We start from the raw sequence: 16,277 nt of genomic DNA, 5'->3' as shown, positions 1-16,277 counted from the left end.
CGGAAGCAATTAAAATAAATGTAAAGTGTATAAAAGAAATAAAATAAAATTGCCTATGGGAAGCAAGTACAATAATAGAAACTGACTTAACTGGATAAATACACTCTCAGAAATAACAGTACAAAAGTTGTCACTGGGACAGCCCTACTATGTACTATTTTGGGAAAGATATGTACCTTTAAGGTACCAATATGCACCTTTTAGGTACAAAAGTGTAAGGTACCGGCCCAGTGACAACTTTTACCTTCTAATACCTTTTTTTCTGAGAGTGTATTACATGTAAATCAAACATAACATTTCATTTTAAAATCATTGAAATAATATACATTTAACAACTGACAGAAAATTGTAGATTGTTTTAACCCATGGTTGGGAAAAATATGGACAAACCCAACCATTGGGTTATGAATAAAACTATTTTGGGTTGTGGTTTCCCAATCATGGAGTGGATTGAAACATCCCATCATAGATTTATTTTTAACCATGGGTTAAAACAGCCCAACTTTTTTTTTGTGAGTGTGTGTGTGTTTTATTTACTTCTGCTTTGAGAATCCAGGAACTTTACGCCCTTGCTTTTAAAGTGGGCAACCTTCCGATCTCTCTGATGAAGCCAATATGGAAGTGACTTAAACTGCAATTCATTGACTGGCCGCTTGAGGCTGGCTCCAATAGGGAGTCAATTCCCATAGACCTCCATGTTAAAATGGCCAACTTAACAGTAGAAAATAATTTGTTTACAATCTGATACAAAAAGTGTTTTTGGCCTATATAGGACATTTTGGCCTTCATGAGAACTGTAAGGGCGGTGAATTATTTTGTAACTCACCCGTTTAAATTATATTAATCCTTAAAGTTCTGCATAATTAAGGGCGTGGCCACTTGAGTGAAGGGTGAATAGCCACTGCTGTGGCTAGAATCAAGCTAGGCAGGCGTGGTTTCAGCAACCAGCCAGCTCAGCTTCACCCATGTCCTGCCTCTTAAGCAATTTTCAGTTATCCGTGAGTGATTCGCGGCCAAGATGGCGACAGCAGAAACCGCCTACTTTAAGCTTAAAAAATGCTCTTCACAAACCATTGGGTGACATCACGTCCATATTTTTTACAGTCTATGGTCTATATAAAGTATGTAAGACAAGGGGAACATTTTCCCATTTTTTTCTGCAATAGTTCAAAATGCCAAACCCCATCAAACGCCACCTGTCTCCTCTATAGTCCATGATCAATCAATTAGAATTGTGGATTTTTGAAACCCTGGTTAGTCAACCTGGAAATAGCCTCCACAGAGCACAATTTTAAATAATGAAATGTGTACATCTGCTCTGAGTAATACCCAGACGCAGCAGGTCTGTGGCCATATTTTGTGTCTGATGAGCTACAAATAACAAGAGATGAAATCCATTTCAGCATATGGTCGAAAAATCGGCATGATACATCACAATTACACTGATGCAGCGTTGGGTCCTAAGAGGCCAATTAGAACATCCAGAGCACAATGTCAGACATCATTGGTATTTTGAGGCAGATTATTCTAAGGTGTAACATTACTCCACTCGGTTATTATGAATAGTAAGGGTTCCCCTTAGAAGCAATTAAATTGACACAAATGAGACATTTGTTGACACACAGTAAGATCACAAAGTGCCATAAAATCAATGTTTATAGTATATTATCAGATAATAGTGTCTTGGAAGAATGTTTGAAGTTTATATTAAAATCTGTGACTTGATTATCACATCCCAAACATTGGGGGGACCCAAACATTTAGGGCTATATATATTTTTTCCATTGTGCCTTATTTTGATTGGTTGATCAGGAACAAGCATGCATTTTTTGTTTGTTTGAACCACTAAAATGTGATGCCCATTTCATTGGACGCAGGGTCTGAAGGGGTAAAAAAACTAATGTTTGGGCGGATGAATACAACCCAAAATCTATGAGGTGCTTGTATTGTGCAAAACTATCCAAATAGATGTTGCCATAATTGAATATGTTTTGGTCAACACTGATGTATGTAAAGGCTTCCCATCAGCGCTCACTGGTGAAAATCAATTCAGAAATGCAGTTATGTAGCAAATTGTATGTTTTATGCTTTTACTCCAGGGTTGAGTGATTTCTGGCTATTGGAGGTCCAGCAGTTTGAGCTTTTCTCTCTCCTCGTTCACTAGGGGAAACAAACAGTGTTTTTTGTTTGTCTACCTCCAGGCCTAAAGGAGACAAACTCACTCAGATGTGAAATCGCGTTTACAAAGAGCCCCCTCTGTTTTGCTCTCCATCTCCTATCGCACACCATAAAGAAATGAGATTGTGTTGAAATCACGCGGTCTTTTTTCATAATTCTCATGATGGCATTTGTGCGCATGATCCCACGAGTGCCGAAGATTGATGTCTCTCTGAATGACAACACAATACCACAATCCCTCTTTCACAAATTAAAGTCATATTTATTAAGTGGTCAGAATATTTCGTGGTGTGCTTCATCACTGACAGAGACAAATAGCTTGTTTAGCCTCTTGTGCTGAGGTACTGTGGCTTTCTCCACTATTATGTTAAAGGGGCCACACACATATCTGGACTCGTGCATCACATACCATGATTAAAGGGATTTTCAGAAATGCTCAAGAGATGAAAAAATAAATTTAAAATAACCTTAAAATCAGAATCAGGGGCCACTAGAGAAGAAGCCATCAGTCCTCGCCAAAGGCAGCTTTTCATTCAGACACCCCCATCATCCCTTGACACTTGCACATACTGTGAGGCTTCAAAGCCTCAACACTTCTGTGATTATTCTCTCTTCTTTTGACTCTTATCGCCAAGGATTCAAAGTTCAGGGATTGTCTTTCTGCTCGTATTAAGCTAATGTTGTTACTGGCCTACTTACATACCTGGTGCATGATTTTTGTAAAATGAGAAAAGGGGAAAAATGGCTTGAGTTTAACTTTTTGATTGTAAATGAAACAAGGAAACCAGCATCAAGGGTATTATCATTACCCAAAAGACTATTATAAAAGCAGCTGTGAAAATTAAATAAAAAACAAAGTTTGTGAAAACGGCATGAAAGAAATTACTAATTTAGCTGATCAAAACCCCTTAAATATATTTCTAAAATATTTTTTACTGTTAACTTTGGTAAGTCCACAAGCTAAGTGATCTGATATGAAATCTGAGCAGATTCAGTTAAGGCTGTTGAGTCATAAATGCCCTGGAGATGACAGAATGATGGTGCTCACTATTTCTTGCAAAATTCGGCATCAGCGGTACATTTGTAGAATATTTCATTATTCGTTCATAATAAACATAAAGTAAACAACGTAATAGAAAATAAAAACCAAAAGAAAAAATTGTGAATATACAAGGTTGAATGTTTTTATCCACAGTAAAATTGGAGAGTTAAGATGCAAAAGTTTTTATCAAGCTCTTAATCGGTTCAGTAATTTTGATTTAATGGCAATGAAAAGGTTATTAGTCAGTAATTGAAATGCTTTATTTGATCAAATGTCACTTTAGTCATTTCATTGGTATTTAACAAATTTTTATGTATTTCACAACAAAAAGTACATGCAAGCTTTTTTTGGAAAAAACCTCCACTCTGGACAAGACATAGTTAACAGTTGCAAAATCACTAAAGATGCAACATTGCCAATGATAAAATGCAAAATTCAAAAGGTAAAAATAAAAAAACTGAACCACACATAAGGGGGAACTGTGATGCATGTGGCTGCCACATTCAGGTTGTATTCAGGTCCAAGTATGAAAACGAGTTTTAATGTGATGCACAGTTTCACATTCGTCATCCGACTTTTTCTGAAACATCGATGTGGCGTTTAACGGATTCTGCAAACAAAGTGGTATTTCTGAATGGCCTGAGACTGAAATGAATTGGAATAGCGATTTGATAAAGACATAATATGTTCCAAGAGCATCATTGTTTTTTTACATTTTTGATGGAGGTGGCGTTTAGCGAATTTTGCTTTAATTTTAAAGGGGACATATCATGAAAATCTGACTTTTTCCATTGCTATTATTGGGCCCCCAGTGCTTCTATCAACCATGAAAATGTGAAAAATAAAAACCCAGTAACTTAGTTTTGGTAAAATATTCTCTACAAGTATGTGAAAAATTCGGTCATTGAAATTTTGCTCCCCTTGTGATGTCAGATGGGGGTATACCGCCCCTTAATCTGCACTATCCAACCACAACACAGCAATTAAGTGCAGAGATCAGCTTATTTGCATTTAAAAGACACACCCCAAAACAGCACATTTTTGCTCACACCTACAAATTGGCAATTTTAACATGCTGTAAAAAATTATCTATGGTTTTTTTTTTAGCTAATACTTCACATACACACTACATGGACACCAAAGATTTATTTTACTTCTATAAAAAGTCTTGTGTACCGAGCCCCTAAGGTGACATTGGAGTAAAAAAAATCTATAGTTTAGTTTCATGTGCTCACGTGAAATTTTCTATGTGCAGAATTTTTTTACATTTAGTTTTGCGTGCTCACGTGAAACTACCGCATGCTCGCGTAAAAACTATCGCATGCTCGCGTGAAACTATTGCGCGCGCACGTGAAACTTTCGCTGTCACATGCACGCGCGATAGTTTCAGGTGAACAAGCGATAGTTTCACGTGAGCATGCGAAACTAAACTTTAAAAAAAAATTCTGCACATGAAGGTTTTGTGTGAGCACATGAAAGTTTCACGTGAGCACATGAAACTAAACTTTATTTAAATTTTGCTCCATGTCCCCTTAGGGGCTCCGTACTTGTGAAATGTCTGCTTTAAAATTAAAATATTTTTCCAATGAAAGAAGTTCATGAATCATATTGAGTTATATTCCATTCACCCACAAATGTTTTTGGTCATGGATAGTTCTGTGCAAAAAAAAGGATTATGTTATAATGTTTACTCAGCTCTTCTGAGATGAATGAAATTAGCATCATTTTTATGTTTTCTAATGTTTTACTATTGTCGGCATAAACAGGCATTCTGTTTCCTATAACCACATGCAGCTCTAGATCACTGGAATGAACAGTGAAATCAATACAGCCCGACTGACAGTGTATTTCCTCTGCGTTGTTTGGATTCGTCTGGCTCCTTTTGGGAACAAATAGACTGACAGAGACTGACATCACAAAGGCCTTGTCAGTTCAGTCCAAACAAATGTCTCCTTCGTGGTGTCCTTTCGTTTCTAGTTTGCTTCATTCTTCTTCTGCTTCATGTTCTTTTATTTGTGGACCAAAGTTTTGTTTATACTGGGGAAGATGAACACAATGTACAGAAAAAAGCCAATGCTGCAGTATAGAGAGACTAAGTGTTTTAAAAGGGCACATATTGGTCAGTATATGGACTGGACTGGTTTTGCATCTACCAAACAAGTTCCAAATAGAAACAACTCGAAAGGTCAGAAGCAACAGGGTGCCGAGTATAATGAGATTGTTTAAAAATCATCCAAAATAATGTGACTAAATGCTTTACTTTGATTGTAAGGTAGGATAATATAAGTTATATACTGTATGTAATAAATGGCATGAATGTAAAGCAACATTATTATTATTATTATTTGCATTCACTGTACAACATGCCATTATTTCTATTTAACAATATTTATAAATGAATTCAAAGGCACACATAGTCACATAATAAAAAAAAAAAGATTGGTTCAAATATCTAATGAGAGGATGCTTGATGCCATTTGATACCACATAGGTCTTTAAAGACACATCTTGGTTACTTTCTTTCGTGAAACAGCTGCGGCTGAACCAAACGTGTATCTCGTCGAGGCTGTTTTTTGCCCACGTTCCCACGTGTAGCTTTCTTTAGCTGTCAGCAGCTGAGCACTGGCTATCAATCACCTGTGAGTGGAGGGAGTGGGATGCAAGGGACACGGTCAGTTTGCCGTTTATATGCTCTTCAGGACCATATGGGGTCTAAATCTCCTGTGGACATCGTCCCCTTTACGACTCACCCTGTCATGCTTACATCACATGTAGGTCAGGGTCCTGTCAAAACTATGGGTAGAGCATTTAGGATAGCTGTGAAGAAAAAGGGCTATTACTGTATATGAAGGTGCTTTTCATATAAATACAATAAACATTTATGAAGAAAAAATGTCCTGTATATTAGATAAGTGGCACATGGCGGTTGTCCGTAATGCAGGTTCCAGTTGGAGATGAATGTTAGTGATTAAAGACTAGGGGGTGGATGGATGGGTCATTTAGTGATGTTGGAGATGGGTCACAGTTTGGGTTAAAGGTAGCATACGCCAGGGCAGCTGCAAAATCTGCCCTGCCAAGGACGCAGTGCTTCCAAAGCCTGCTCTGTGCCATTAAATGGGTCATTGAACAGCTAAATGGAGTCATTATGATGACTAACTAAAAGAATAGGACACAAACCCATGAAGCTCGTCTCTGCTAAACTCTGGGTTCCGCCGCTTTTGGCCTTTCACAGGCTTGTGCTGTATGGCAGCTGTCTAAGGTCCTTTGACTATCACCTCTTTCACTGGAATGCAAATGACCAGATCACGAGACCAGATTATCAACAAATCCCTGCTTCACTGACATTCACACCATAGGAAACAACTTTGTATTTGAGGATAAACTTTTGGCATTATTGTAATCCTAATTATTGTAGTCATTCACGGACCACCCAATGTTTATTCATTCACAGTCTGATATACTGTATGGAAGGCATTATGCATTATTTGTTGTTCTAAACCGTATGAGTTTATATTCTACTTAACACAAAATAACAAATTTCAATAAATGTAAACATACAGTTGACAAAACCAAATAGTATTGGTTTTGGACCTACCATGGAAGCCAATGGGTACCAACAGTTCCCTTTCAATACGGTTCACTTCGCATTGCGTCAGTTAGCTGACGCTATGGGGGAAACTCCTGTTTACTCCGTGACTGAAGCCTATTGGTTAACGTCTGTACAAAGTACAGACCAATGACGTTTGAACCCGCGCGCGGGAGGAACGCGTCCTTATATAAGCGCGGTTCAATCGTCAGGAGCTCATATTATTTCTCCTTCAGCGCGAACCTCTCGCTGCTCCGAAGAAAAAGAAGAAGCCTTACCTCGCCGTTGACAAAAGCCCTGCAGCGGAGTCCAGGCCTAGCGTCTTCCCCTGCCGTTTTCCGGCTGAGAACCGAAGATAGCAGAGTCCAGGTCTAGCGTCTTCCCCTGCCGCTTTCCGGCCGAGAACCGAAGATAGCCTTCGCTTGCCGTGGTACGAGCCCTGTGCAGCGGACACACGCCTGACGAGGTCTCCCCTGCGGCCGCCCGGTAAGATCAATACTTTTAATAAAGCTATAAGCTAAAAGAGCAGGCGCTGTTGTAATAGCGTCCAGCACAGCGGCTCGGTGAGCCTCTCTGCTATGAATTTCCTCCGAGCGCGTTACCGGTCTGGCACCTCCCACGCCGGGACCGCGCTTATGCTTTGGTTGTCTTATCCATGTTTCGTGCTCCCCCTGCTGTTCCTCTCTCGCCGGGATGAACACACGGCGAGCCATGAGACTAGATGGATGCATAGACAAGCACACACGGACTAACCCCCCCCTGTGTTCTGTCACACCGCAACCGTTCATGCTTACAGAGTCCCTTCGCTCCTCTCACATTCAGTGGCGAGATCTCTGGCACATATATTAATCCCCCGAGTGCATCGGGTGATACCGTCACGACGCATGGCTGTTCTGTCTGTGTTGCTGCTCCCCTCTGCCGTTCCTCTCTTGTTGAGATGAACAAGCGGGGAACCGTAGACCTGGATAGATGCATACGACAAGCAAACACGGGCGGTCTGCCCCTGTCTCTGTCATAGCACAGCCACTCGTGCTCCACGCTCGCGGAGTCCCTCGCTCCTTTCCCCACAGTGGTGAGGTCTCTTAACGGCTTAGCTAGCACGCGGTATTACGGCTCGCTGCCTCTAAATGCAGCTGTCCAGTGTTCAACGATTACAGAGCTTCATGCCCCTCCCCTCCTGGAGCGGCGCGATCTCATTCGTCTGCTTGATAGGGCCGATTCGCCGCTATTGGAGCACCAAGAACACTCATTATAAGAGAGCTTCATGCCCCTCCCCTCCTGGAGCGGCACGATCTCATTCGTCTGCTCGATAAGGCGGACACGCCTCTATTGGAGCGCTAAAACACTTATTATAGAGCTTTACTGGCCTGAGCCGATCTCACTTCAGATAGCTCATTTTTCGTCTGCCTGGTAATTTCTCTCTGGTTTAGACGGAATCAGAGGCAGAACGAATTTGTTTATAATATACTGAGGCCCGAATACCTCCCTTTATTCAGTCCCGTCCTATATCAGTGCGCTGAATATTGGTACATTCTTATATATATACCCGGTTTTTCTGCCCTTTTAATAAACGGCAAAACCGCGGGCCTCACGGCAGACTTCCTCTCTGCGATGGGTTCAGTCTGACATTAACCACCTAGACATACTACCCTGCTCCGTGAGCCGTTCGGTCACCGTCACTACTGAGGCTTGTGCACCTGAACGGCTGAGCTCTGGTCTCCGCAGCACAGCTGCATCAACAGAGAACGAAACTGTCTGGGAAAAAGGGGTTATGTCGCGCCTCGGCTGGACTGCCCTGAAATGTTTTCTGTGTGCTGTTTATCCAAACATACTGTGTAATACTGTCGGCTATGCGACCTCACTATAGTGGCGAACGGTATTTGATTCCTCTAAAAAGAGTAATTTCCGTGCTTACTATACTGTGTATTGACACCCACGGTTGTACGGTCTCTAAACACTTTATCGCCTTACTGACAAGCAATCAGTAATACGCACACACGGCCCGCTGTCCATAATTCTATCGACGCTAGCCGAAAAAACCCCGGTTTGGCCATATACTGTGTATTGACACCCCACGACTGTACGGTGTCTCTAACACCTTTCTGCCAAATTCGCTCGCAGCCCACCTCTGTTTCTCCGCTACGATGCTGATGGCGCAAACGAGCACGGTCTTACGACTGTTATTCTCTCTTCCTAGAGAAAGGACAGCCTCAGACTTTTGCATGGCTCCAAGCGTTTGAATCGCGCCCTCTCCGGACGGCCACTCAAAGGCTTACAGCCAAGCGGTTTATGACGTTTTTCGGCCATATAGCTGATTTATATTAGCGGATCCGAAGACGCTCACACCTCCGCTCCAATACTCGGAGATATTAAGGGTAATATCAACCTCAAGTGAGCTTGCTACCCGCCACAATAAGTTTCAAAGCTTAAAGCGCGCGCACAGTCAGACGCGCGCGGCATCTCGTTTAAGACGTTCGCACGTACCCCTCTAACGAGCCTCAGAAAGCTGAATATCGTGGCATTCTGTTCATAAGTCCACTTCAGTTTGACTAAGCAAAGGTCCCGCCCCGAGCTGACGGCCGGGAAGCTTGCTTAAGTTACACACTGCTGCATGAAGTGCTGTCATTACGAGCTAGCCCAGCATTTGCTGTGGGTTGAACACGCTTTACGACGGCAATCAGCCTTCGGCGCGTGGAACGCCGTTTGTCTCATATAAATCACCTTGTACTGTGAATACGGTACATTAAGAGGATGATTTAGCACTGCAGCACTCTCGACCGTGTTATTGTGATAATGCGGTCGGGCAATCTACGGTAGTTTCATTATTTACCGAACCAGACTGAGATCTCGCCCCCTGAACAAGCTGACGAGTCATCTCCTTTATAAACTCATTGCATCGCTTTATAAGCTATGTTCAATCAGAGTGATACGCATCTCATGCTTAAACTACCAATATTAACCCATTACGATGGGCGTGCGGAGATGGCATCCGTGGGACACGACCTACATTACGTGCCTTATGACACATTGACACAAGCTGCTAGGACCCCTTTCACGAGGCGTCCTTATGCAAAGTCTGATCCATTCTGTCTAGTGACATTTGAAAGTCAATACCCCCCGCGAATCGTGGGTGGAACACTTTTCTCCTCACTACAGAGGCACGGCGGCTCTCTCCCCTACCTATATCTATGTGGCCGTGATAACAGCGAACCACGCTTTTACGACCGACCATTCATTTAATTCACAAGCCTGTCATCTCTCAGATGCGGACGGCGGCGGTAACAGCGAACCATGCTTTTACGGCTGGCCATTCACTTTATTCATAAGCCTGTCATTTCTCAGATGCGGACGGTGCCCGAGGCACAGCGCTCTGGAACTGTCCAAGGTCCTGGATGACAGATACGTCTGACGTACATCAGACGATCAGCTGTTCATCTGCGTCACAGATCACTCACTAGAGCACCTGTCAATACAGGCTATTTATGGATCGTTGACGTTATCACCTCCCGTGACAATTATGCTCACTTGTCTTAGAGCATGGGCATGGTAGAGGTTTCTCATTTGACAATTGTGACACGGCCGGCTGGTCCCCGCCGTCCACGTTGTCAGTTTACAGCTTCGACATCCCTGCTTCGCGCACTACTGAGGTTTGTTGCATTAAAGGTGCGCCCATTAGCTCACCTGTATGCACAATATGGTTTTTAATTATATGCGTCCACCGTGCGCTTAGAGAAGCTCACATGTACACGCTATAACATTTTGGTATACAATAAGATGCGCTTGGGAAAGCTCACCTGTATACACAGCTGTGTTATGCTTTGTGACACATACATTGTTGTTCATCTGTGTACGTTCACGGTGCGTTGGGTGCCCACCGTTACGTTCATCAATCATATCTGTACACATTCACGGCGCGTTCTGTGCACTGATTTATCTATACGCATTCACGGTGCACTGAAGAGTTCACCCGTGTGCGCACAATTTATTATCAGAACACATGACGGCGCGCTCGAGAATCTTGCCGGCCTGTGCATTATAACACTCTGATATGCATTCACGATGTATTCAAGTGTTCACCTGTGCCCGTGCAATTTATAGTCAATACACATTTATGGCGCGCTTGGAAAGCTCACCGATCTGTGCACTATAATACTACCTACATGCATCCCGATGCGCTCGAGGGTGCACCTGGGTTCACACTATTGTGGTATCTGTATAATCCCACGCTACGAACCGTTCTGCCGCATATTATAGTCAGATCGGCCGTTCGTGAGCTTCGCAGATCACTCACTACGTATGTCTGTTGCTAACAGTGGTTATTTAGATGGATCGTTGAAACCATCGCACTGGCTCACGCCCCTCTATGAGCTATGTCCTATATAGAGCCCACTCTGTGCGAGTTTGGCTTCTTCATGAACTTGGTCTACAGGGGTATCTATATCTATATTTGATATCTGCTACGCGGCCGGCTGGTCTTCGCCGTCTACGTTGTCAGATTGTACAGCTTAGACGTCCCTGCCCTACGAGCGCAGGTTCTCTCGGCTCAATCATGCACGCTCATGCGTTTTATGTGTACACCACGGTGCGCTCAGCGAGCTCACCAACGTGACTCTGAATTTACTTATCTCGCACAGCCGCGGCGCGTACCTCGCCGTCTTGTGCTATGTTATGTGCCCCCGGTGCGTTTAAAACCCCACCGTGTGCGCGTCAACAATTTATATGGTGCTTACACATTTGCTTTTAAAGCTGTGAATATGCCGGGTATAGGGCCACACGCAGTGTCTCTCCGGTAAGGCACTTCAGTACGTTGTGTATGCACGGCGTGATGGGATTACGTTCCCCCATAGCGTCAGCTAACTGACGCAATGCGAAGTGAACCGTATTGAAAGGGAACGCTTAGGTTACTCACGTAACCCCGGTTCCCTGAAATAACGGGAACGAAGCATTGCGTCTCTTGCCGTGCTACAAACGTCTACGCAGCGAGTGTTATTCGGCTGCGCGCTTCAGTCGAATAATATGAGCTCCTGACGATTGAACCGCGCTTATATAAGGACGCGTTCCTCCCGCGCGCGGGTTCAAACGTCATTGGTCTGTACTTTGTACAGACGTTAACCAATAGGCTTCAGTCACGGAGTAAACAGGAGTTTCCCCCATAGCGTCAGCTAACTGACGCAATGCTTCGTTCCCGTTATTTCAGGGAACCGGGGTTACGTGAGTAACCTAAGCGTTTTGCTATCATTTTCAACCAAAATGAGGGTGAGTAAATTATGACAGAATTTTCTTTCTAACAAAAATCCAACTGTTACCCAGTACAAACAGGTCAGCAATCAACAATAAACATGCTAATGAAAAAGCACAGAGCAAATGTGGCTTACACGTCTGATAGTGGTGTGTTTTGCTAGTCTGATGCAAAGGACAGGCAGATGGCCATTAATATCCATTTGTCTTCATTTGCAATCGCGTTATATCATTCAGACTGATTGCAGAGTATTCTTTCTGTCCTATCAGCAGAAAGTGCTCGATTACTTGGTCTGACTCGCTTATCATTGACAGATCTGTCTCTTGAATCCTAAAACAATTTATGAAGATCAATGCACAGAGAAGACGTTTATATAGTGCTGTGCAGCAGCTGATACATGACAGGCAATGTTTGCAGGGACACCCATCTCTGATATGGCTCATTTAATAGCCTCCCGCTTAACAGTAAAGAACTTTAACGTTACAGAATATATTGAAATTTTCCATCTGAGTAAAAGCATTGAACATGAGCTGACAGCCAAATCCACTAATAACATCCCGCTCGATCTGTTGGCGTTGGTGAATTAAATGTCACATGTTTTATGTTTTCCATAGTAAATCTTTATAAACCATTACATGGCATAGACGTAAGGTATTTAGACAGTAGGGTGGCCATTCGTGCCAGTTCCGCCGGACACATCCCGAACATGTTTTCGGTTCAAGTCGGGTTGTTCGACTTCAGTTAAAATACATTAAAAAAATAAGATTTATTTATTTTAAGACATACAATCATTCTAGTGTCATTCTTACCTTGAAATGTAACGGTTGCTTTTCTGAAATTGAACCCGAAATATTAAACCTTGATGTCGAATGCAATTGACCAACGCGATTTCCGCAGAACGCACCCGAAAACATGTTCGTGATGTGTCCGGTGGAACGTGATATTGGTCTTTTAACAGTGATATTAAAAGATGAAATTCAGTACAAACCTTAAAATTAAGCATACTATATGTATAGGCAAGCAGATAAGGCCAGAATATAAAGGCAACACGCTTAAATACGTCAAGTGTTTCCTTCCCATATAAAATAATTTTCATCATCTCACAGGTTATAAAGTTTCCTGAAGCTATAAAGTTATGTGCGCACATGCTATAAGACCGTATTATCTAGAGTACTGTGCAAAGTTTTAGGCCACCACCACCAGCTTTATTGGTTTAGCAAAGTTTTAATGTCCATCCATATTTATTTTTTTACTCTTTTTTTTAAGATGCAAACAGAAAATACAGGAAATATGCACACAAAATTAAAAACAAAACAATTTTCAGAACTAAATGTCTTCTTTAGGCATCAGTCAGTATTTAGTGTGACCTCTCTTGGCAAGTCCTGAAGTCATTCGATTAGAATAAGAAATGATTTGATTTCATTTAGGTTTAAGAGATCCTGCAGCTGCCTGCTATTGCTCAAGTGGAAGGGGAGTTTACCCTAAATACTTGACACTTCAGCTTATACTTTTATACTGTTTTTAATACTACATACACATTTCCTGTATTTTCTGATAAAGACACTGAGATATAATTGTATATGATCACTATAACATTGCAAAAACAACAAACCTAATGGTAGCATGGTGGCTTAAGACTTTTGCACAGTACTGCATATCCGTGATTCACAACCTTTTTCACTTCAAGACCCCCTATTTGCCCACAACAATATTTGAAGGCCCCCCACTCACTCATTTTTTTCCCACATAAAATTAAATATAACTTGGAATAACTAGACAGATATTCGCTACTAAAATGGCAAAAAAAGAAACATCTTAATTTTTGATTGTTTTAGCTTATTTTAATGCTTGTTTTGTGCAATTTTTAATAATTTTAAGTCATCTTGAGGCTCCCTTGAAAATCTGATAAAGGCTCCCCTGTGGGCCAGATTAAAACACTTCTTGCTGTTCCTCAAATACATGAAACATTAGCCTTTAGTGTTTGTTGAGTACGATGCTGCACATATTTATAGAAGCAGTCCTTTATTTACCTTTGCATTACAAACATACAGAGATCACACATTTATGACAGAGATGCTCCAAAGTGTTCGTCACTTTATTCACTGTAAGCACGGGTTGGCGTTTCAATGTTTGACTGGCAATTTCAGGATCCAATGAGTTTTGCAAACCCACAGGCATACATAATGATTTACACAAAAAAATGACAAAAAATTGAGATAAAAGGTTTTCGTCAGACAATGACAATAAATATATATTTAATAATTAAAGCAGATTTTTTTGTTTTTTTTAGCCGCATTGTATATCAACATCTTGCATACATGTAGCATACATCAGCCCAACCTTGGCCTATAATTAAAACTGTGTAAAAATATAAGACTTCATTGAACGTGTTAAAATTTGAACATTGCTGTACAACAGCTGAACATTTATTAGTGCCCTCAGTAGATATGCATGAAGCTCCCAGAAAAAGACATACTGAATTAATGGAGTGTTAATAATCGGTAACTCATTAGTGTCATCTTATTTGCATAGCTTATCATTGCATCTTCTGAGTGGTGAATATTAATTTTGAAAGTATTGCAAGATAGCCTATAAATAGAGAAATTATAATTGGATAAAAACACTCGTCATGAAAAAGAGTCATTTTATTAGCAGTAGAGGTGAAATATTATTTGTCTCAAATGTCAGATGATTTATTTTTGTCATACAGTTTAGAAATGTTTCTAAATGGCTTAAAATCTAAAGTCCATTTTCCATTTTGTGAACTTTTTTCAACTGATGTACATTTTCAGTTCCATGTAATAATATGCATAATCTTTTGGTTGAAAAATGCTATATTTAGACCTTATAATATACTTTACATAAAGACACGTTTGTGGTACTGCATATGTGAAAAAAATCTTTCTCTAATTAATTGTTTCCTTTTTGCAGAGACAGGCCAGATACTGATGGTGGATCTCAGAGATGCATGTGATCACTGGACAGTTTAACCCGAACAGCCGGGGTAAGTCGTTTTTGGAATGACTCCATGACCTGAATAGTAGGGGTGTAAAGACCGCTGTGAATAGTGCAATGAGGACCACTCTAAAGCTCCAGTGTTCTCCTCTCTCATCAAATCTGACCCCTTTTCAATCAGTACCACGATGTGCTTCACATTCCGACATTTCAGGCGTTTAAATATATTCTGATCTTTGATCATTAAAAAATGCAAACAATAAATAGCAATTTTTAAACAAATGCATCATCTGTAATGCTATCAACAGGTGGTGATGGCGCAGTGGATAAGACACTTGCCTTTGGTGTGAGAGACTTGGGTGTTCAAATCCCCTGTGACACACCATTGTGTCCCTGTGCAAGACACTTAACCCCTAGTTGCTCCAGAGGCGTGCAACCTCTGACATATACAGCAAATGTAAAGCGCTTTGGATAAAAGTGTCAGCTAAATGAATGAATGTTTTGCTTTTCACTGAAATTTATGAGCTGGCATGAATTATCTGATTAATAGAAAGCCCATTAATTAAGATAAAACAGTTTCTGTGTTATAGCCATAGTGTCATCACAAATTCTCTTTAGAAGCCAATAGGGTTTTTTTCTATTACATTGAATTACCTTATCACAGGCCTACAGACCACAAGAAAGTGTTTAATAAGTTTGTTTGAGGCAGATTTAGTACTTATACTACACAACAAATTCTATCACCGCTATTTTTGTATACACTACTGTATACAGTACACACGAGTCAGCAAATGTTTTTTCAGCATCCTGCATCATGAGTACACGAGATAATGCATTGCAAAGGCCATTACATTCTGTTTAATTCTGTCAAGCTACTGTATATCAGGTGTCTTTGAATGAAGAAGCTTATGTGAGGAGTTTACAGTCCTGTGTTGCCTGTTGTTGATAAAGTAGGACTCTTATATTTTGTTTGGCTGTATGTGTTACCTGCAGCAGCCACTGGACTGGCAATTTATGAAATTATCATTGTATTTAAATAGAACTTGAAGCTTAAATTGCTCAGATGGTAGAAAACGTCCTTTTATTTGAATTTGCATTTTATTCAAAAACAAGAATTATTATTTGCATATTTTTTTATTTTTTTATTTATTAAACAATTATTTTATTTATGAGGGTTGTTCAAGTCAAACTGGATCTGTCTCTAAAGTTATGGGACAAAAGTCCCCGTTTTGCTCGAATGACCTTAGACTTAATCTTAATCTTACCAAATGATGTTT

General features: G+C 41.0%; 1 protein-coding gene across 1 annotated transcript in view; it reads left to right on the top strand.

Annotated features, from left to right (window-relative positions):
- The window catches only part of elfn1a (extracellular leucine-rich repeat and fibronectin type III domain containing 1a), a 110,107-nt gene that overhangs the window by 55,667 nt on the left and 38,163 nt on the right, over window positions 1-16,277 (top strand). The window contains exon 2 of the mRNA XM_065260563.1: window positions 14,977-15,049. The gene's annotated coding sequence lies outside the window, so the exon portion shown is untranslated. The remainder of the gene's footprint in view (window positions 1-14,976; window positions 15,050-16,277) is intronic.

The sequence above is a fragment of the Paramisgurnus dabryanus genome, chromosome 3 (genome assembly GCF_030506205.2).
Source record: "Paramisgurnus dabryanus chromosome 3, PD_genome_1.1, whole genome shotgun sequence".
Taxonomy (NCBI): Eukaryota; Metazoa; Chordata; class Actinopteri; order Cypriniformes; family Cobitidae; genus Paramisgurnus; species Paramisgurnus dabryanus.
Note: the sequence above shows the minus strand (reverse complement) of the source record. Positions and strands in the feature narration are given on the sequence as shown.